This window comes from Eupeodes corollae, chromosome 2 (genome assembly GCF_945859685.1).
Source record: "Eupeodes corollae chromosome 2, idEupCoro1.1, whole genome shotgun sequence".
NCBI lineage: Eukaryota > Metazoa > Arthropoda > Insecta > Diptera > Syrphidae > Eupeodes > Eupeodes corollae.
Genome location: NC_079148.1, coordinates 7,337,739 through 7,360,341, shown reverse-complemented (window position 1 = coordinate 7,360,341; position 22,603 = coordinate 7,337,739). Strand labels below are relative to the sequence as shown.

At 34.6% G+C, this 22,603-nt stretch overlaps 1 protein-coding gene across 4 annotated transcripts in view; it reads right to left on the bottom strand.

Annotated features, from left to right (window-relative positions):
• The window catches only part of LOC129948200 (ubiquitin carboxyl-terminal hydrolase Usp2), a 95,324-nt gene that overhangs the window by 45,591 nt on the left and 27,130 nt on the right, over nt 1-22,603 (bottom strand). Inside the window, exon 1 of one of the 4 annotated variants that reach the window (XM_056059084.1) lies at nt 21,377-21,526. The exons of 1 other annotated variant lie outside the window; for it this stretch is intronic. The gene's annotated coding sequence lies outside the window, so the exon portion shown is untranslated. Of the gene's footprint in view, nt 1-21,027; nt 21,178-21,376; nt 21,527-22,603 lie in introns of those variants that run through there. 2 more of the 4 variants (XM_056059085.1, XM_056059086.1) reach the window with 2 other exon arrangements.

Here is a 22,603-nt window from a genome sequence, read left to right as displayed (position 1 = left end):
TAAAATCTTACTATAAGAGTCTCGAATGGATCTTATGTAATTTCGTTCTCAAATGTTGGTACGATTGATATTGCATTTGTATCGCGATGGCTGTGTTCGTTGAGTAATTTTGCATTTGGAATCATGTGTGTTTTTTATTGGGGGAAAAAATATTGTTGATGTTATTTAGTTTTGTTAATGTAAATGGACAAACTGGGCTTTTTTTCAAGAGAAAACAATAGAAAAGATAATTAAGTTTTGCTATGTTTCCACCAAAGGTTTATCTCAGTTTGGTTTAAATAAATAATTTTGGTGTTTTAACATCACAAGAAGATTTAACAATGATTAAATTTCACAGCACTTTCTAAAATGGAAATGGTGCTTCAATGTTTCCTATGAACTGCAAGTGAGATAGTTTGATTCGTGTTAAACAATGAAAAACTGAATAGTTCAGCACCATATAAGAATAAGCCACCTAATCCATGTGCATTTTTTTTTTAAACCAAAACTATATTTTTGTACAGAAACATGCAAATAAACAGACCATAACGCATTATCTGTAAAACCAACTCATCCACACAGGTTTTTCGTCCCAAATTTTGACTCGACTCCGATCCCCGACCGGAATCGAGGCGAATCAAGCTCATTTGAACTCCGTTCAGGTATACAAAGAATTGAGGCGAACTTCAAGCTCGTTTCAGCACCACATGTTAATGTAGCAGTCTACGAACAAACCCTCTTCTTGAAGCAATTGTTAAATGAACTTTTTTTGTATAGAATCTCAATTTCCAGATGTTTTCTTACCATTTCTTCTTGAAAATTCTCCATTTTATTAGTTTTAGTTAGCTTTGTTTGCTAAGCTATATTTTGCTAAGTTAAAGTTAATTTTAGACTTTTGATTTTCGCAAAATATTCTTATTTGTGTTTTTTTTTATTATTATTCTGACAGATCTTCTTTCAGTTGTACCAATTTTTAAACACAAAAAACTGGCTACTGCGGATCGTTTTGTTGGCAATTTCTCACTGTACTATATATGGAATACCAAAAAAACGCACTTATTTTTTACAGTTGTTGAGCTGTCAGACAAAGCAATTGTTCAGCAAATTTGAACTAGAGCTTCCATTTGGAGTCAAATAACGTAACATTACATTCTTTTCCTCACGATTGTTAAACGAAACGTGAGGTCAAGGCTTCATTGGCTGCGTTCAATCTCGTGTTGGATAGGGTATTTTGGATAGGTGGATTTTTAGATACCTTGTTGAAAAAGGAAGAAAGCTGTTTTGAGATAGCTGTCAAAAAATAAAAACAACTTTCAGCTGTTCACAAAAAGCAGAGAAATATTTAAGCTTCGAAGTCAAAATTGTTGTAAGATCTGTACAGAATCTATTCTGTCTATTATGTTCAGAACGTCCTCAAATACAACTTCAACTTCCATTTTGTATCTCTTTGTTTACCAACAAATACAAAAAGCTGAAATCCATTTTCAAGTTTCTTGATATTCATCCATGTGTCAAATCAGCTGTTCTGTCAGATACCTACATACCCCAGAAATTCTTGGATACCTTTGGATTCCTTTTTTGACATCTTAGCTGTTTTTGATAAGCTGTTATTTTACACATTAAACACTAACAAGAAGGTATTCGGATACCCTATCTGTCTGAGATTGAACGCAGCCATTATGATATCATGCATTAAATTCCTATGGCTGAACTCGTAAACGTCAGGCGAAGCCGAAGCTAAAGCGTGTTTGTGTTTCAGCCATAAGCATTAATGCGAAAAAATCAAAGAAAGTTGATCTAGAACCTTGACCAGTCGTAAATCTGCTGTCTAAGTTTTTATATAAGTTAATAAAATAAGTACGATTCGTTTTTAAGCTTACGCTAACATTTTATATTACGCCTGTAAATTAGGGTTTCTGTATATTTCTACCACAATTAAATAACGCGGCCAACCCATTAAGTACGAGATTAGGGACTCGTTGTCTCCAAGTGATTGAAAACAATTTGTACATATTTTTAAATAAAACAAAAATTTTAAAGAAAAAAACAGGATAATAGTACGAAACACACAAATAGTGATCTTATAATTTTGTCCGTCACTGTTATATATGCACGTATGTATGTAGTTTGTGAATAATGTATTTTATTTTGCGACTGCATGCATATATAATTTTGATCTTAATTAACTTTTTTAAAAATAGATATATTTTATTTTATTTTTGTTTTTTAAGCAGGTACGTGTAAATTGGTACAAATTACTCTTCCTATTTCAAATGTCGTACATACTTCTACTTTGTATAAATTTCTTTATTTTGTTTTGTAATTTTCCACCAATAACAATTGATACTTAATAATTTATATAAAATGCGAGTAAATAACATATAAAACCAGATGTATGTAGATTAGGGTGGACTGAAAAAAACAATTTTGTTTTTATTTGATTCGCAATACCTCACAAAAGTCTGAGTAAATGTCTGAAAAAGATTTCTAAATAAAAAAATATCTTCCGTTCGAGCATTCCATTCAAACTTTTGAAAAGCTGCGAAAATTTGCTCGTCTTTGACTTTTTTTCATAACTAAATTCACTATTATCATAACGCAATAGGTCCTAATGTTGAATTTAACGTATGAGAAACCTAACAAAAAAATTGAAATCAGTAGTTTTTCAACATCAACTGACCGCGAAAATCGTGTAAATCATTGTATTTTTACATTTTTTTGCTTAATTTTGAACAAAACTAGTAATGGTAATTACTGCTGTCACGGTAAAAATTACCGCGACAAGAACCATTCTCTCCGTCATCCAAATACTTGTTCCTCCCTCCTCCATTCCTACAGGTGTTTCCTACAATCTACTGAGAGAGAGAGGGGCAGCCATGGTCCATCAGCCATCGGTTCACTCTCTCAGTACTTTGGAAAGAAACATAATCATTGATGTCGATTTTCCACTTTAACTAAGGTGACAGACGGGCGGTCTTGTCAAATACTAAGAACGGGTGACAGCCAGTCCCCAAAGAATGAGCATAATTACCACCATAAGTGTCAGACGGATGGCCTGACTCCAGCAAACCAAAATTGGCACGGTCGACACTTGGTCTCCAAATGCCGAAGATACTCCATGGGAGAATGGCTTCAAGCCCAACTTTTACACCCTCATTATACTTAAATGTACAAGATGGAACTATAAAGTAAGTCCCTATTTCCCCAAATCTGCGCGAAAGTCAAACGAAATAACTTTAAAACGCGTGTAGCGAACTTCTGCCACATTTCTCTTCCCACAATTGTTTTTAATCGAAACTTACTAATTTCCATCAAGTTTCGACAATTATATTTGTTTTGCTGGGAAAGATCGGTGGGGAAAAATGCAAAGTGTGAACAATCAAATTTCTTGAGTTCCAAGGTTTTTCTTTCATTCAAAATTGAATCGGGGATGTTAGGTGGCTGAATGCACTCACTGCATTCCCGCACTCTACAAGTCAGAGTAGAGCGCGGCGAATTCAGGGGTGACTTGCATTAAGCTGGGGAGATTAAAGTGCGAGTAAGAGAAGACTACTGGGTTTGCAACTGCGTTGGCACACTCACGCAAACAAGCTGAGCGTTGCTGAAAAAAATGACGCGACCGAAAACCAATCCAGGCTTGGAAAAAGCCTGGGAACTCACTTTTTGGTAAGCTACGAAATCGAATAGATCGAAAGAAAAGTAATTTTGGAAGATAGAAATTTTATTTGAAAAAAAATTTATTTGAGGAAGTGTTTTGGAAATTTGAAAAAAGGAGAATAATTTTGGAGATTTGGTGGAATATACTCTTTGAGATACAGGAGCGGAAAAGAAGGAAAATTGGTTAAGGAAGGAAAGGAAATCTGGCAGGAGAAATAAGCTAAGTATAATAGTTTGGTTTATTTGATTAAAAAATTATTTCCGTTGAATCACATTATTTCGTTGTCGAGACATTGTTCAAAAAAAAATTATCGTTTGGCTTTGGCTGTTCGCTTTATTTCCGAAAATTACGGAACTCGTGACCCGCTTAAAATAAAACCGTTAACATTTTTTTCGGGACTAAACGTTACCGGTCTATATTATCTTTTCTTGAATAACGATTTGTTTCTTTGTTTAAAAGATCCTGGGTTTTAGCCCTACTTAATTGCAAGGTTTCCCAGGCAATTTACTTAACAATAAATATTTTGAAAATTAATTCCAAGACTTAATCTTTTATTGAAACTTCTTTCACCGTCGGTTACGCTCCGAAGGTTTGCAATTTCCTTAATTATAAAAAAATTGCTGGCGCCCTATTTCTCAATTTCAGGATAGACGCCCCTGTGGTCACCGACATTTGTATATTCTGATCAATTTAATTGATCACCTACGATATCATCTCAAATAGGATATCAATTTATTTGCTGAACCCACCCTAAGCTGAGTGGCCGGAGATATCAGCATCATACGTGCTGAATGTGCTAAATTTTTCTACGACCTTCTTTACGTTCTAGGTTCTATTCTTCGTCGTGGTTTTGTTCGGGATTGTCGTGGTCGTCGTGCGTCGTCGTCGCGTAGAAAAATTATAGCAACACTGCTTATTTCAATCTACCACCGAAGCTGCGGTTTGAATAGGACATATGGTCGCATTCTAAAGTAGTAATCGAATGCAAAAAATCATGTAAAACCGGGCAATTTTACTTTACGCTGGTTACTCTACATCATATGATCTGTGCGGGAAAACCGGTGCTTCCCAAATCTCCCCACTCTTCACCCTAGTATTTCTATATCTCGCCTAACCTTCCTTCCTCAGTTACCTACCGATTACCGGAGTCATATTTGTAAACTGTTTCAAGTTCTTTTTTAACATTTTGTTATGTTCATCGTGTTAGTGAATTTCGGTAAAAAAAAAATGGCGTCTAAAAAAACGTCTTGGAAATCATCGAGATTTTCCAAATAATTAGCCTCCCAATTACGAATATGTCTTATTGTGCTGCTTCCAAGTAAGGTATGAGGTGTCACTCTACACTTACAACAAAAAAGTGAGCTTTAGTGAAGTAGCTAATACGATTGCTACAAAGATAATGAATTTGTATTCAAAAGCTTCTATTCCTTGGGTGACCAAAGAAAGAATAGTGCAATATGCCTCTGTGGCTCAAAATTAAAATCAGCAAAAAGATTACAGATGGTCCGAAAATTCTTTTTGAAACCATCAGAATATCACGGTATCTATCTCAAAACTAGCTGAAAGTTGTGCCGAATTTGGAAATCACGATTGCTTATGAACGGAAAGCCAATTCGAAATTTCAAGGCTCTAAGGATTAATTAATTAGTAGTACCCGTGGCATGATGGTTAGTGCGTTGGACTGTCATGCAAGGGGTCTTGGGTTCAATCCCTGCCTGTGCCACCTTAATTTAAAAAAAAAAAATTTGCGCGGGTACTGCCTCTTGCGAGGAATTGACAAATCCTTCAAGAGTAAATCTTGTCATGAAAAAGTGCTTTCTCAAATTAGCAGTTCGGATTCGGCCTAAAATTGTCCCTTCCATTCCTGACAACAGTACTCGCACACAGGAATGGTTGAGAGTTGTAAGTCACTAGGCCCTGGTTCACAACGGACTGTTGCGCCACCCAATTTATTTATTTATTTTATAAGGATTAATTTCGTTTCTTCAGACTACACCGACATGATTTGTTGGGACACATGTAAACTTTCTGAAGAAATTAAACAACTGATACACTCTGGCACCTTATTTTGATGATTTTTCTTGTCACACACAAACAGAAGAACGGTGTGTAAAGCTCGTTTCTGAAGCTTCAAAAAAAGTGCGTGGAATAGACTTGATAAGAACCACCCTCTGGTGACGGTCCATTATTCCTCAATTTTAAACAAAATCGGACTTTAAAGTGCAAACTATTTAATAAAATTGTTCGTTTTCTGTTTAATTATTTTATTTTGTTCTAATCATAGTTATTTGAGTTAGCAAATGTGATGTAAAAAAAATTGCAAATCGGTAATTCTTGTGAAAAATTATAACATTTAACTGCTTTGCGCGAACTTTTAACAATAAAAATTTATTAAATTAAACTCATCATTAGGACCTATTGCGTTTTCATAATAGTTAGGACATCTTGGACAGCCACTATAACCTAACGTAACTTAGGTTATAGTGGCTGTCCAAGATGGAAACGGACACACTTAGGCCAGTTTAATGGTCCATTGTGATACCACATGAATCTTGAGGCTTCCTCCTAAGCTCAATGGAACCAGCTTGAGTCCCTTACGAAACGTGAGAGGCTGATTATACCGATATGATTTAGATCGTTTAGATCGTTAAAGAAGAATTCTCCTAGGTAATTCTTTCTTTTTTTTCCTTTCCTTTCTTCCTCTTCCTCGTCCATACAGCTTCTGCAAAAGTCATTTGAGAATACGCCTAGTCTCGTGGCGTGCTTTCCTATTAGACAGTGTCCGGTTATGACACCTATTATCGAGCTTATATGGGATCTGCTTAGAGAGAGCAAGCACCTTGAACGTTTTATATCCAGTGTTGGCCAGATGTTTTTTGTGGTGATGTTGTTCCACCTGGTGCCTGCCCTCCTCGCAGCGTCTTGCATTAGCAACAGTTTACAAGTAGCGATTGGTATGCCAGTACTTGCCAAACGTGGTAGGATGGGCTGTATTGTACCGTTCCTGGCGAGTTCATCTGCCTTACAGTTACCTGGAATGTCTCTATGGCCCGGCATCCAGCAAAGGTGAATATTAAACTGTTGCGCCATCTCCATTAGAGATGATCGAAAGTTATGGACTGTTATAGAGTTTGTAGAGACACAGTCCAGAGATTTGATAGCGGCCTGGCTGTCATAGAAAATACGGATATCAGATGTTGATATCACGTTTTCTTTGAGCCAAGACAAGACTTTCTTAATCGCCAAAAGTTCCGCCTGGAACACGCTACAATGATTGGGAAGGCGGAATGAGAAACTTAATTTCATTCGTTCAGAGTACACACCTCCACCAACCCCTTCTTTGGTTTTTAACCCATCTGTGTGAAAATGGATTGACTCATCCTCCAAGAATGTCCTATCCTCCCAAAAAGATCTGGTAGGTATAGAAATCTGGAAGTTTCTGTCGAATTGTAGTTGGGGGATGGTGTAGTCTGTGTGCTTTGGAATTGATTCTAAGTACCTTAGAATTACGGAGTGGCCAATGTTGTTGTTAGTCCACTGCGACGAAGCATTGAGGCGAATAGCAGAGCTTGCAGCTATTTGTTTGCTAAATATGTCAAGAGGTGTAAGGTAGAGCAAGGTGTCCAGTGCTGCAGACTGGGTCGTGCGAAGCGATCCGCTTATACATAGGCAGGCTGAACGTTGGACTTTAATAATAGTACATTTTGTATTTTTTTTTAAATTAAAGAAAACAGCAAACTTTCAAAGCTTTTTAAAAGTTTGAATGCAATGCGCGAACGGAAAACATTATTTTATTTTGACATTTTTTTCAGAGTTTTACTCAGACAGGTAGTTAACAACTTTTGTGAGGTATTGCGAATAAAAAAAAGTGTTTTTTTTAGCCCACCCTAATGTAGATGGTCGAGTACATAATGTAGGTGTCTGTGACATTAATTTAAAAATAGATACGATTGATTCAAGAGAAAATTGTTAGTGGACATTTATTTGTTATAAGAGATGAAAACAGAGAAAATTTGCTTACCTAAAGCAATGCATGTTATTTTTATTTTTAAATTTAGTATTGTTCATAAAATGAATAAATAAACCAAGAAGAAAGCACATGGATGTACAACAAGTTCTTATACTAAATTCTTAAATTAAGAAAGTATATTTAAGTATGTGTAAAAGAAATAATATCAACAACAAACTCAAAAATGCAATCAACGAAATTAAATTCTCTGAATAAAAACTCAAAACCATTGTTAAATTTTATAAAAAATCTAAGACCGAAAAGTTCAAAACATTTATAAACTACAATAAATGTGTTAATTCGTGAAATTATATATTTTATTATAATTGTTACGTATACGCCCGAGTGACCATTCTGTTATTTGCCTTTTGTTATAAAGTTTGTTTACAAATATATGTATGTATGTGAAGGTGCATACCTTGACACATGAAAAATATTGGTTTAACATAATTTTGTTAATTTGATAAAGGAAATATTTATAACTTTGTGCTAACTAAATGCTAAATATTTGTCTATTTTTAAACTTTAATATGAAATTAGTGCACAAATAATATTTCGGGGAATTTTATGATTTATATTATATATTAAACAATTTAATAATAAGAGAGAGATAATAAATAAGTAATAACTTTTATTTTGTTCAGGTTTTTTTTTAATGCGATGTGTCTTTTCAAATAAATGATGGATGAGTTGTGCCAGCAGAAACGATGAGCAAATTGTTTTGTGTAAATACATTTTTATTTATAATTCAAAAAAGATTTGAAATCAAAAACAAATTATTGTTCAGGGGGAAATCATTTATCATTTTCAGTTAAATTGTTTCCGTTTGAACATGGTAGATCACCTTTAGTTTATTTATGTTAAAATTCAACTTAAAAATTATATTGGACTAATTTAAAAAACACGGATAATAAACATCATTTTAAAACTTTAATGGCTGAAACACAAACGCGCTTCAGCTTCAGTTTCGGCTTCGCCTGACGTTTATGAGTTCAGCCTAGGAATTTAATGCATACTGTCAGAATGAAGTTTTGACCTTACGTTTCGTTTGACAATCGTAAGAAAAAGAACGTAATGTTACGTAATGTGATTCCAAACGGAAGGTCTAGTTCAAATCTGCTGAGCAACAATCAAAATACAGGCAGCCATAAGGTAAATATTAATAATATTAAAACACTTGTGTATTACACAAGCCCGGATTAAAGAAAATAGGGGCCCGGGGCTATTTCAAATTTTAGGCCCCTAAAAAGATATAAAACCCAAGCAAGCCAACACCTCATAACCCAGAGCGTCCTTAACCCCAAGCGAGTCAACCCAATTACCCGAGGCGCTAGGAGTCCATGCTCTCAAGGACGATGCGCCGAAGAGTTGACGCATCGAAAATCCAAGAAGAAGTGCTTCAACCCCCGATAAGATTAAAATTTTTTGATACCTGGGGGCTAATGTTTTTGAAAAATTAAATGTGTCCATTTTACAATCGCAAAAAAAAAAATCGTAAACCCAAAAGCGTTAAACCTACATAACCCAATTTTTAATTAATCCAAAAACCATGAACTCAAAACCGTCAAACCATTTCTGTTTGATTATATTCAAAACTTTAAAAATTAAAAGTAAGAAATTATGTAGTAATTAGGATTTATTAGATTGAATAAAATAATAATAATTATTTTTTTTTTCTCAATTTCATTTTTACAAAATCTTGAATCAAATCATTAAATTCAATCGATCTTAATAATTCGGATTCGATTGCTAAACAAGTTAAAGATGATAATTTTTCATCCAACATAGAAGATCGGTACATATTTTTTATTCTTTTAAGGACTGAGAAAGATTTGTCTGCTTCTTAAGTAGCTATAGGTATTGTTACGAATATTCTAAGGGCTATATAAACTTTTGGAAAATGATTGACGAATCATTTGTTTTTCAACGATCCAGTTAAGTATTTTAAATGGTGAAGTAAGTTTACTTTTTTCTTTTTTAACTTGAAAAGAAAACACTTGTGGTTGCAATTTCATCATTTGAATAAGCTGCTCTAGTTCGTAAGTTAATTAAATATCTAAATCTTTATGATAAATTTCCACTAAATTTGTTTGCTTTTATTTTTACTTCATTTCCACTCATACTTAAAATATTGCAATAAATACCGAAGATATCAGTGATGAAGTGTAAGCTTCAATCCTCTTGTGCATTTCTGTGAGCAATGTATCTATTATTACATAAAAAGTGCCAATTCTAAACTTATCAGATCTATAGAGCGTTTCTTTTTTTTTCCGTCGTTCAATATTTTTGTAATTTTTCTTTTATTGAAATCAGAAAAATCCTGATTAACTTCTTTGCTGAACGCTTTCGATTCTATTTCAATTTGTGAAAAATTATCTCGTGTATTTTTTTAAATATTCAATCGAAGACAAATCTATTTAAAATCTCTTTCCAGAATACCGCCATAAAGGCGTTTTCAAGTTTAATAATTTTCGATTTTAAAGATGAAGCTTCATGCCGAGGATTGTATATTGTATATGTTGAACAAGTGCGGAATGAATATTATCATTCACGCTACATTCGCCAACTAGATTCAATGAATGTGCAACGCAGGGAACGTAAAAAGCTTATTCATTTTCTTTTTTTAAACGAGCCTGCAATCCAAAGTTTTTTCCTGACATGTTACTGGCATTTTCGTAAGTTTGTGCTCGACAGTCTTTCATGTTCAAATCGTATTCTTCCAGCAAGTCTAATATATCGATATTTTGTTGCTCTCCTGTATGGTTTTTTATTTGCAAAAAGCAAGCAAAGCGTTCTTGGATATGCCCATTTAAATAATATCTATGTAAATATTACAGATAATTGATCCACATGCGATAAATCTGGCGTAGAATCAAAAATGAGGCCCCAAATATTTAGCTGATTTTATTTCACAAATAATCTGATTTAATACTTTATTTGACATCAAATCAGTGTGCTACTCGAAAATTGTTTTAGATAAGTAAGAAACATTTCCTCGACCTTTATTTGCATGATTAATTAAATGTTCCTTCAAAAATGGATCAAATTCAGAAAACAATTTTAATATTCCAAAATAATTTCTCAGCTCAGCAAAACATATTAAAAGTTAGGATTTATCATAAAAAATGTATGTCCTACTCGAAAGTAGGAATGGTTGAGATCAATTTGTTGTCCCACTTAATTTATAATATAATCATCTATAAGTGAGACCGCGAAAGTAGAGCGTAGTTCTTCAAGAATGTTACTTGTTCTCATATAAAAGTAAGAACCCAAAGAAAACATATATTTAAACTAGATTAAATTACCTACAATTTTCTAGCTCTAATAGTTCCTTAGATAGAGCTCTTTGAATTTTGAGAATTTTTTTCAAAAATGTGAAAAGTACATTTTTTAGTGGGTTTTTGCTTCATAGCAAGTAAATGGCAAATCCTACGCCAATGTTAAAGTGGAGGTGTAGCCGGTGAAGGGAGATGGTGAGAGCTCTCAGACCGACTAAGAAATAATAAGAAACTGTGATAATTCTGAAATTGAGAATATAGAGGTTCGACTTGGGTGTTTTCACGTCCTTATTTCCTTCATGGGAAGCACTGGAACCATAATGGCCGGCAGTGGATCAAAAGAACTGCTGCAGAGAATAGAGTAGAGAAAATAATGAGCGGCCATGCTTACTCAAGGGCCGTACGGGCTCATGTTTTGGTTCATCTTGCATTTATTTATTTTAGTTATTTTGAATGTTGAAGAAAAGAAATAATTTAAAGTTGTTTCAGCGAAATTCAGGGCAGCTCTGCACACCCTTGAAAGTCGTGGGCCTACTAGTAAGCTGTGGGTGCAGTACTTTTCAATGGTCACTCTGATTAAAAAGTTCATAGAGGCAGAGAGGATGGAAGACTGGACTCTCCATCTGACCACTGTCCAAAAAATGATACCATTTTTCCAAGCAGCCGGACATTTTTTCTATGCAAAATGTGCACATTTGTTCTTGAAAGATATGTTAACCTTGGAGACTAAAATGGACTCAGCTGAATACCATGAGTTTACAGTTCAGTACATATCAGACGATAGAACAAACTCTGATAAGAATGATGAAAACATCTGGTGGATTGACAACAGGTAGAGGGATAACTCGATGGACCCTTGAAATGATACATTTCCAAAATATTTGTTCTGAAATTGAAAATTTTTGCGACAACATGTAGAAACGAGGCCTACTCGAATAGCCTGCGTTAATGAAAAAGCAGCAAAGCTCTCTCAGTGGCTTTCTGAACACAGTCCATTCCCCAAACTTGAGGTGATAATTTCAATAGATTCAAGAATTGTGGGTAAATTGCCATATGTCTGAACAGATTTTGAGAGATATGATTTCTAAAATGATAGGGAAGAATTTTGAAGAAATAAAAATTTAAACGGAAGAACGATATAGTCACGCTTGCTTCTATTAACAATACCGGCAAAATTGGATACATCAGCATTGTTGTAGATCCCCTTATGCTTTTTCACAGGTTATGCATAGTAAAGCAGTCAGATGATGATTTAAAAGTATTTTTAAAATTCAAACTGTCAACGTTTTCAATGTCTTTATTCATAGAAAAGGGTGTTAACCCTTCAAAACGAATAAAAGTGTAAAATTTTAGTTCAGCAAATACTTTTTACATGATACATGAATGTTGCATAATATACGTATATTAATAGAATTTGTACCTTCTTGTTTTTTAATAAATAAATTGATAACAAACAAAAAAAATCCTAAGAACAACAAAAATATTTAAAAGATTATATCTCAGAGTCTATACGACCTAGCAGAACCGGTTTGGTCTTAAACTTTAGCTATTTACCGACTAAAAATTTTTACTTTTCACATTTTTGAAACAAATTCTCAAAATTCAAAGAGCTCTATCTCAGGAACTATTAGAGCTACAAAATTCGTTTCGGTCTCGAATTGTAGGTTATCTAGTTTAAAAAATCTAATAACTTTGTTTCTCTCACACTAATACTTTAGAAGATTTTTTGAAAACACAGGAAAAAGTCCAAAAATATAGCAGTTTTTTCAAGATGGCGGGCGGCGCCCGCGATGGTGGGGGGAATTAGAAAAATCGAAACTACCCTAATTTATGTAACCATTCGGGTTTTATGGTGACAATTTGACTGGCCTAATAAGATATCAGTTTAAAATGATTTTTAGAAGCAGAGAAACTTTAAAAAGAAATTATGCCATCGGAAACGGATCATTAAATCCAAAAATGTCACTATAAATTCCAAACTGCTGCTGTATAAGACTATTATCCTACAGTATAATGGATCAGAGACTTGTGTGATCAGTCAAAGACACCATATCTTCTTATACCTTTCGGTACGACAGTGGGAAAACCAATGCGCCGCTGCAAGGATGACTTAGAACAGATTGCCCAAAGCCTTAGAGAGTACAACTGGATGGCGTCAGCAACAAAAGAGAAAGATGGAGACGCATGTTGAACGAGGCTCGAACTGGATCCCGGTTGCTTCAACTATGATTAAATCATTGGCTACACCGACCAAATACAGAAGTAAATTTGTAAGTAACGACCCAAAATATACTGCAATGTAACCAAAGCTCTGATTTCAAACAATCATAATATAATAATTATGACCCTTTTCATGAACAAACAAATATTTGGAGAATTGTCACTGAAACGTAACACTCGACTCCATAAAATAAAATCTAAATGTCTATGTAGTTGAAAAAAATTAATTTAATTAAATTAGAATTAATTTATTGGATTTTTCAACTAATTATAAAATAAATTTACATTTTTTGTCGAAAAATATAAAGTTTTTAAGTGTTCTTTATTTCGGGACCATCTTTTTATGAACCAAATGGACTTAACAATAACGACACCAGTATCCGGCCAGTCTTAGTGTCCCGACACACATTAATTTTTTCGAGAATAACCAAAACAAACATCATCCATAAATATCGAAAAATACCGAAAATATGATCCGTTATATGTCTCACACATACATACATCCAAAGTTTAAAGTCGATCGGCGGGAAACTGAAAGAGTTACAAGTCAAATCAGTGTCGACGGTCTGTAAGTGCGGTTGTGTTTACGTTTTGTGTAAAAAAAAATAGATAGAGCATTTGGGAAACGTAAGTAATTTAAGAAGAATTTATTATTTTATTGTTATAAAAATTACTTAGCTTTTATTAAAATTGAATAAACTTCAATAAATCAAAGAAAAAAAAAGTAATTTTACTTATTTTTTGCCGCAGTTTTTAGTGTCCGGATACTGGAACCAAAATTAAAGAATGTTTTTAGTTTTCAGACAGAGTGTCCGGATACTGAACAAATGGGAAAAAACGCAAATCCTCTCTTTTATGCTTTTATGTGGTAGTTTGCTATATTTTTTATAATATAAAGAAAGAGAAATGTCATTTTCATACAGATTTTCAGTATTCGGACAGGGTTTACTCGGGAAGAGTATATTTGTCCGGGAACTGAAAAAATAGTCTCAGTGTCCGGACAGCTTACTTTATATGAAGTTAGAGGTATTTTTATTCATTTAAGTAGCTAACCTACCAGCCTTATTTTTTTTATAGGATGAATGCAGACAATTTAGCCCAAGCCTTAAATGATATAAGGACGAACAACACCAGCATAAGGCAAGCAGCGATCAAGCACGGAATATGCCGCTCAACTTTGCACGATCGATTAAAGGGAAAGAGACTAATCAGCGAAAGGGCTACAAAAATGGGCCCAGAACCATATTAGAAAGCCGACGAAGAAGAAAAAATAGCTTAATGGTACGCGGATTTGTGCAAGTGTGGCTTCCCCTTAAAAATGGATGATTTATTGAACACGGTCCAGAAAATTATAAAAGACTCGAAGAGAAAAACTCCGTTCAAAAACGATCGTCCAGGAAAGGCATGGATGCGAGTCTTTTTTAAAAGGAACCCCTCTTTTTCTTTGCGAGAAGCGGAGACCATCAGTAATGGTAAGGCCGTAGTTACCAAAGAGGCTATTTTAAAATGGTTCAGAGAATTTGAAGATTATCTGGAAAGCATTGGGCAAGCACAAATTATGGAAGACCCAAGAAGAATTTTAAATGGAGATGAGAGTAGCTTTTGCCTCTGTCAAAAAACTGGCAAAGTTATTGCTCCAAAAGGCTATAAAAATATATACCAAATTTCAGCTGGAAAAGAAAAAGAAACGCTGACTGTGCTGATCGTTTTTTCTGCTGATGGAACCCTTTTTGAGCCCATGGTCATTTTTCCATATTTGCGCTCACCAAAAGATATCGTCGAAAGTATGCCAGAATCTTGGTTTTTAGGAAGAAGCGAGAGTGGATGGATTAGGAGCGAAACCTTTTTTGAATATGTTGCCAACTGTGTCCAAAAACGATTACTTGCCAACATCGTCGAGCTATTGTTTGTGTGTAGATGGGCACAAATCGCATTTGACTTTAGAGTTCAGTGAGTTCTGCAGCCAGAATGGAATAATTTTGTATGCGTTACCACCCAACACCACACATATCATGCAACCAGCCGACGTAAATGTCTTTATACCACTAAAATCAGACTGGAAAATAACAGTCTGCGATTGGCAGTCAAAAAATTTAGGACAACTACTCACCAAACAAAACTTCTGTCCTCTTTTGAATGAAGCAATAATGAGGAATAAAAACATGGTGGACACTATTAACAACGGCTTTAGAAAATGTGGATTATTTCCATTACATTCGCAAGCAGTTGACTTCACAAAATGTGTTAAAAACAACACTGAAAACTTGTTAATTGCTCAAGTTCCTCAACTGTCAGACGAAGACCAACCTTTAGGTATTCCATCCCTCAATAATGCTTCAGGAGTGGTAAAGGCTCTCAAAAAGCAATTGCAAGATTTTGGATTAGATGCTGACATCGTTTTGAAGGTTTTTGAAACTGCAAAATCAAAAATTGCACAAAATGATTTACCGGAGGATATAATCGTCGACCCAGATAACTTAGGCATCCCTGGAGGATTAGGGGACCTAAGCGTTGCATTGTATAATCTCAATGGAGAGGATAATCAAGAGAAAGAAACTTCAGAAGCGGATGGCTTAAGCACAATTGAACCCGAGCCTGTACCGACAAATACCCCGCAATAAAAAAATTCGCGTAAAACCCCTGAAATTTTGTCCGGAACACATCTTATGGAAATTGATAATTTGATGGAATCCACGGTTACACCGAGCACTTCAGCAATTGTATCTCCAAGACCATCTGGTAGCGAAAATACGTCAACTTTAAGACCTTCCATATCTGCCTATACGTTTTATCCGAAGTTAACTTTTTTCAATAAAAAAAGCAAATTAAGACAAGGCGTAAAAGCACCTTTTGCTATTTTAATAATTCGTCGTTAAATATTAAATAAGTGAATTACTGTGTTTTGTTCCTTTTGTGTTAATTTTTGAAGTTTTTTAATAAGACTTATTAAATTTTATATGCCTTTATATTTTTAATAAATATTAATTTTATAGTTACTTAAGTAAAAACTAAATAAAATTTCCTTCTTTTTACCAAAAAATGGTGATATTTAATTTGCTCATAACTTTAATAAACTTCTAAACTCCATACAAAAATTCTTTGTAACGACACTAAAATTCATTCGTCCGGAAACTGAATTTTACCGTCCGGATACTAAGTCAAATCGACTTTTTTAAAATTTTTTTTCTAATTATTGCACTAAATTATGAACAAATAACAAAAATCGAAAATTGTCGGAGAATATCCAATATTTTTGAACAAATCAAAGTACTCGAGGTGGCATTGATAGCTTAAAACCCATTCCGAATCAAAGTTAAAAAATAAATAAGAGTCCGGATACTAGTGCCTTTACCTACTTTTTAAAAATCATAATTTCACAAACATACAATTATTATGATTGCTAAAAATTAACTTTTGTTCCTATTATTTTGGCAATAGCTTTTTTCGTTTCAGTAAACAGTTTAATAAACCTATTTTGTTTTTAGTTCCATTTGTGTTGAATTAACAACAACAAAAAAACAGAAAAATATAAAGTCCATAGGTTTTATTTTTGAATGCGCAGTGAAAAATTTATGATCAAAACAAAAACAACGCCATGAGTACTCTGGCATATTTAGTGTCACTTCATCGAAATGAATATCTTTCAAAAGCATCCAACCAACTTTTTTGTCCGTTAATTTGATTTACTTGTTTTTTGAGTTATTTTGTTTTTCAAACCGTTTTTGTAGTTAAATTGCAAATGTTTAAGAATTTATTAAAAAAAAACTTACTTTGTACCCCTTTTATTAAACCTTTGAATGTTCTCCTGATCCTAAATGGATGTAGGATATTAATACCACATGCAGGTTAAATGTTTATTCATGGTTGATATATTTTATCAAGTTTTTTTTTAGTTGGTAAAAATCATTTACTAAGTAAATGCTAAAATGATAAAACTACTGTTAAACTAGATCAATTTTGTATTCGTTCGCTTAGTTCTAAGTTGCCAAGCAGCTTTAATTTCCCTTACATTTTCAAGCAAATGTGTTTTGTCAATTTATGTTTTATTATTTAAAGTATTCTGAAGTTATTTAGAATTTTTAGAAGCAACAATGGCAAAAAAAGCAAGTGAAACCTTAAAAAAAACTTCGAGAACTCATCGTAAAATACCACCAAGAAGGTAAATCTTATAAACAGATTTCATCTTAAGTTAATCGAGCTAAACCAGCGGTTTGTCAAGGAAAAAAGGATTGAAACCTTGCCTCGCAATACGACATGAAGTATTTTCAAAACGCAGGATAAGAGGATAATTTTGCCTGAAATAAAAAAAAATAAGATAAAGATAAGTGCACCAAAATTGGCACAGAATCTTCGTCAATACCTGGAAAAACAATTTTTCACTGCAACGTTGCGGAATTGTATACGGAAACTTGGTTTTAACGGAAGAGTGTCGCGCAAAAAACCATTCATTAGTCATATCAACAGACTTAAACGGCTTGTATTCGCCAAAGAATACCAATCCTCGATAGTGATAGTGACGTTGACGCCAGCGCTGATATGATCACAAGTTTAATTCTCCTGGGAATGAGAACTTTTATACCAAACAGGGTTAAAAGTATCAGACCCAAGGGAAACGCTTGGTTTGATGCGAGCTGTAAAGAGGTTATTGGGGCCAAAGAGGTTAGTTTCCGTTGCTATAAAGCCAACCGTACTGAGGAAAGCCGGAAAAAGTTCAAACAAGCCAGGAAGGCCTGCAACGCCCATATTCGACGGACCAAATTTTTACATGACCAAAATTTACGGCAAAAAATACTGCAATGTCCCAAAGGCAGTAAAAATGTTTGGTCATTTGTAAAAAACATGAGGAATTCTTCCTCTTCTTCGGTTCCTACGCTCGTTGATAATGACACTCCTTTTGTTAGCTCTTTAGAGAAAGCTAATCTCTTTGCTAGGCAGTTCGCCGCCAATTATACGCTGCCAGTGAGTGTTATGACTCCGCCTGTACTTGAGCGAGTTAGTGATTCTATGGGACCAATCTTTTTTCGCACTCGTACTGTGGCAAGAGTCCTAAGAGATCTAAACACACATAAATCCGCTGGTCCGGATGGTATCCCCGCTATTGTTCTGAAGAGGTGTTCTTCAACGCTGGCAAAACCACTGCGTAAGCTTTTTCATCTGTCCTACTCCTCAGGTCTCGTTCCGAGCGGATGGAAAACGGCATTTGTCCAGCCTATTCCCAAAAAAGGCGAATCTTCCTCACCCTCTAACTACCGACCGATTGCACTTACGTCCCTTCTTTCCAAGGTCATGGAAACGCTGATTAATTATCAGCTCAAGAAATATCTTGAAGAACGGAAGCTTCTTAATGACCGACAGTATGGCTTTCGTAGCAATAGTTCCACTGGTGATCTCATGGTTCATCTCACCGAACAGTGGAACAAATCTTTACATAGCTTTGGAGAAAGTAAGATTATTGCACTAGATATTTCAAAAGCATTTGATAGAGTTTGGCATCAGGCTCTCTTATCGAAAATGCGTGCTTTCGGTTTGCACGAATCCTTCCTTCATTGGATTAGTAATTACCTTTCGAATCGTTCAATACAAGTTGTATTGGATGGATTCAAGTCTGAAAACCACAAAATAAATGCTGGTGTGCCCCAGGGCTCTGTTCTATCTCCAACACTCTTTCTCATTTTTATTAATGATCTCCTGTCTGCAACATCTAATCCAATATATTGTTTCGCTAACGATAGTACTCTTAGCTTTTCATATTCGTTTTCAGATTCACACCCCTCTTCTTCGGATGTGGAACTGCAACGACAAAATATGATAAGCTCATTAAATTCCGACCTAAACAGCATTGTACAATGGGGAAAAAGAAACCGCGTGGAATTTAATGCTTCGAAAACGCAATGCTGTCTTGTATCGTTAAAGCGAAACATACCCCCGCTGCCATTATCCATAAATGGCACTTGCATCGAGGAAACTGAACATCTGGATATTCTTGGTATGTGTATCACCAACCACCTTTTGTGGAACGATCACATACGCGATGTCGCCAAAAATGCCGCAAGATGTTTGGGTTTTCTAAGGCGATGCAAGAAGTTTTTCTCCCCCTCTGATCTGGCTGTTATTTACAAGTCTTATATACGCCCAAAGCTTGAGTATAACTCCCATATCTGGGCTGGTGCTCCTGCAACTTACTTAAGCCTCTTGGATAGTATTGAACGTAGAGCATTTAGATTGATTGGTGATATTACCATCATAAGATCATTTACGTCACTTGAACATCGTCGAAATGTTTCTTGTCTCACCCTGTTTTACCGTTATTTTAATGGTTTATGCTCTAGAGAAATAGTCAGCTGCATTCCTCCCCTTAAACAGTTCAACCGTAATACTCGCGCTTCTAGGAATGCTCATCAATATACCCTCGAGCCCATCTTCGGTCGTACTGTCAAGTATAGAGATTCGTTCTTTAGCCGTACTATGCGAATGTGGAATGCCTTATCACACTCTGTCTTTCCCAGCTATTGCAATATTCAGGAATTCAAAACCAATGTGCACCGACATCTCCTTTCAACCCCTCTCTCCCTTTCCTAGTGCTCACACTGTGTCTACATAATAAGGGTAATATATCCCCTTGAGTGTGCGCTTATTATAAAAAAAAAAAACAAATGGGTCTAGAAAACAACTTTACTTTTTATCAGGATAACGACCCAAAGCATAAGGTGAATGCAACGCGAATGTGGCTTCTCTTTAATTGCAGTAAGGTCTTGGAAACCCCCCCCCCCTCCTCACAATCAGCAGACATTAATCCGATAGAGAATTTATGGGACGAACTGGACCACAGAATCCTTAAATGCATCATTAAGAACAAAAACGACCTTAAGGAGAATATTCTCTATGAATGGACACAAACAACTGAAAAATTGGTAAGGTCAATGCCAAGATGATTAAAAGTTTTACTTCCAAAGGTTATGCTTCAAAATATTAAAGCCACATTTTTTGACTGATTTAAACAGGGTACGAATATAAAATTGACCCAGTATTACTGTAGTTTTTTCCTTTTCTTTACATTTTTTTAAGAAAAATGAAATTATACCAATTATAGAAATTCTATAAAATGTATCAACCATAAACTTACTTAATTTGCAATTTGTTATTACTTTTGTATCTGAAGTCATTTTGGATGAGGAAAACATTCAAACTTTTTATTGAAGTGGTACGAATATGAAATTTATACACTGTATGTTTCAGTATAGATTTTCGTCCCACAAAACTTTAACGCTTTGGACTGAAAAGGACATTAGCTTCCATGGAGTTACTTCAACACGCATTAAATTTCAATTCTAAATAACAATTCCCAATAAAAACTGAAACAAACAAACAAAAACAAAATTCAAGGTTGACAACGACCCAGAACTCTCAATTAAACATCCGTACACAATATCCAACCGTTAATGAACCTACATAAACTTCATTGAAATTGTTTAAAGGCATCATACTAAAAAAACATCGTCGTCATTTACATAAACAACAATCAAATGGAACACGTTGTTCAATCTAATTTTTTGTTTTTGCTTCGAACTTGAATTCTTTATTCAATTTATAAAACACTATTCACATTCGCACTATGAAGGCGGTAATGGCGGGGGTAATAAACAAATAAACATGTTTCAAGGTGTAAACAGTCAAGAAAGTTATGTCATCGATATGATAAAACTTTTAAAAACTGCTCTGCACTAGTTTACAAAAACACAACAACACCAACAAAAAACACACAATTTTTCATGGGCTCCTTGAATTCAAAATTAAATTTAATCATATGTAATGTCAAAACGTTTGCAGAAGTCACTTTTCGTTTTCTAGTCGCTGTCACTATCGCTATCATATGCATATCGTACCGTTGCATGTGGGAAAACTCACAAGTTCAAGAGCACTGCGACTGCATCGGGCAACATTACGTATTTTGACGGAGAAAAAGCAAAATCAAAATATTGCAAAACCAAAAAATTAAACTTAACGAAACGAAACGTAAACATCGCGTTTTTTCTACATACTCGTAGTCGGTCGTCGGTCGCCTTCGTTTCGCTCTAGGCCGAGGAGAAACTTATGTAATATCTCGAGTGCATTCTACAGTAATCACTTTTCATATAGAACTCAAAATATTTTCGAAAATCATTTTCTATTTTAAACTAAAACTCTCTTCTATTTTTTTTTCTTATTTTAAGATTTATACAATATTAAATTTACTTCTTTTTGTTGTTCTTGAAGTTGAAGACCATTAACACGACGACGCAACGAACGAACGGACGGACTAAGTACTTTGGAACAGTGAGTGAAGCGATTGCTTTCAACAATATTTTGTATTTTGTAAACAAGACATAAAACACAACTGACTGTACACGGAAGAGCATAATTTGTGTGAGGTAACGCTGAGAAAACCTTTATTTTCGCGATTACAATCGTCGCCCAATGCGCAGGTGTTAAAAAAAGTAAAATAAAATAACCTACAAAAACTCAAAAGAAACCAAAAAAATCGAATAAAAAAACAATCTACTCAAGAAAATAGAAGAAGCAAGAATAAAAAATAAATAAACAACAACAAAAAACAATATCTTACACGGGAGTGCAGGTGTAATCAAAGTTTTGCTGCGTCTCTTTGATGCTATTGAATTTATTTCCTCGCGCTGATTTATTCCCCGACTAAAGTGGTTTTGCTTCTGCTTCTTCCTCTTCTGCATTACCCTCCTATTGACAAAACGAATTAATGCATTGTATATTCAAGGAACTAGCATCTAGTTCCGGTTTACATATCTCACATCCATATAGAACATATTTCAATAGAAATGAAATGGTACAGCTTTACATAGACTAAGTTATCTGGCCAAAGGCAGAGTGAGAGTATTTTCATGTAACTTGCAGGATTGCCAGATTTTCATCCTAAATCGGGCTAGTTTTTTCTGACACAAAACTTAGTATGACAGCTGAATCATAATTAGGAAATATTGAATTTATGGTCGTGACTGTCATGCCAGGGTCTTGGATTCAATTACTGCTTGTACGACATGAAAAGTTTTTTTTATCTCAGGTGCTACCTCTGGCATGGAATTGACAAATCCTCCAAGAGTAATTCTTGTCATGATAAGTGATTTCTCTTTTCTGTAATTGAAAATGCCAAAATGGGTAAGGCTCCGGGTGAAGACCGAATTCCAGTAGAGTTTTTTAAGAACTGTTCCACAGAATCCTTGTCCGTATTGACAGAGTAGTTCAGCAGGATTTTTGATGAGAACGCAGACGTCCCTGAAAGCTTCAAGAGGTCATTCATATATACCTATTACACAAAAAAGACTCTTATGATATGGGCATCTCCTTCTTGAATTCTTCCGTAAAGCTTTTTAGTACTCTAATTTTTAATAGGATTACACATTGGACAGAACAAACAAAAATTCTTAATGCATATTCAGTTTGATAAACATT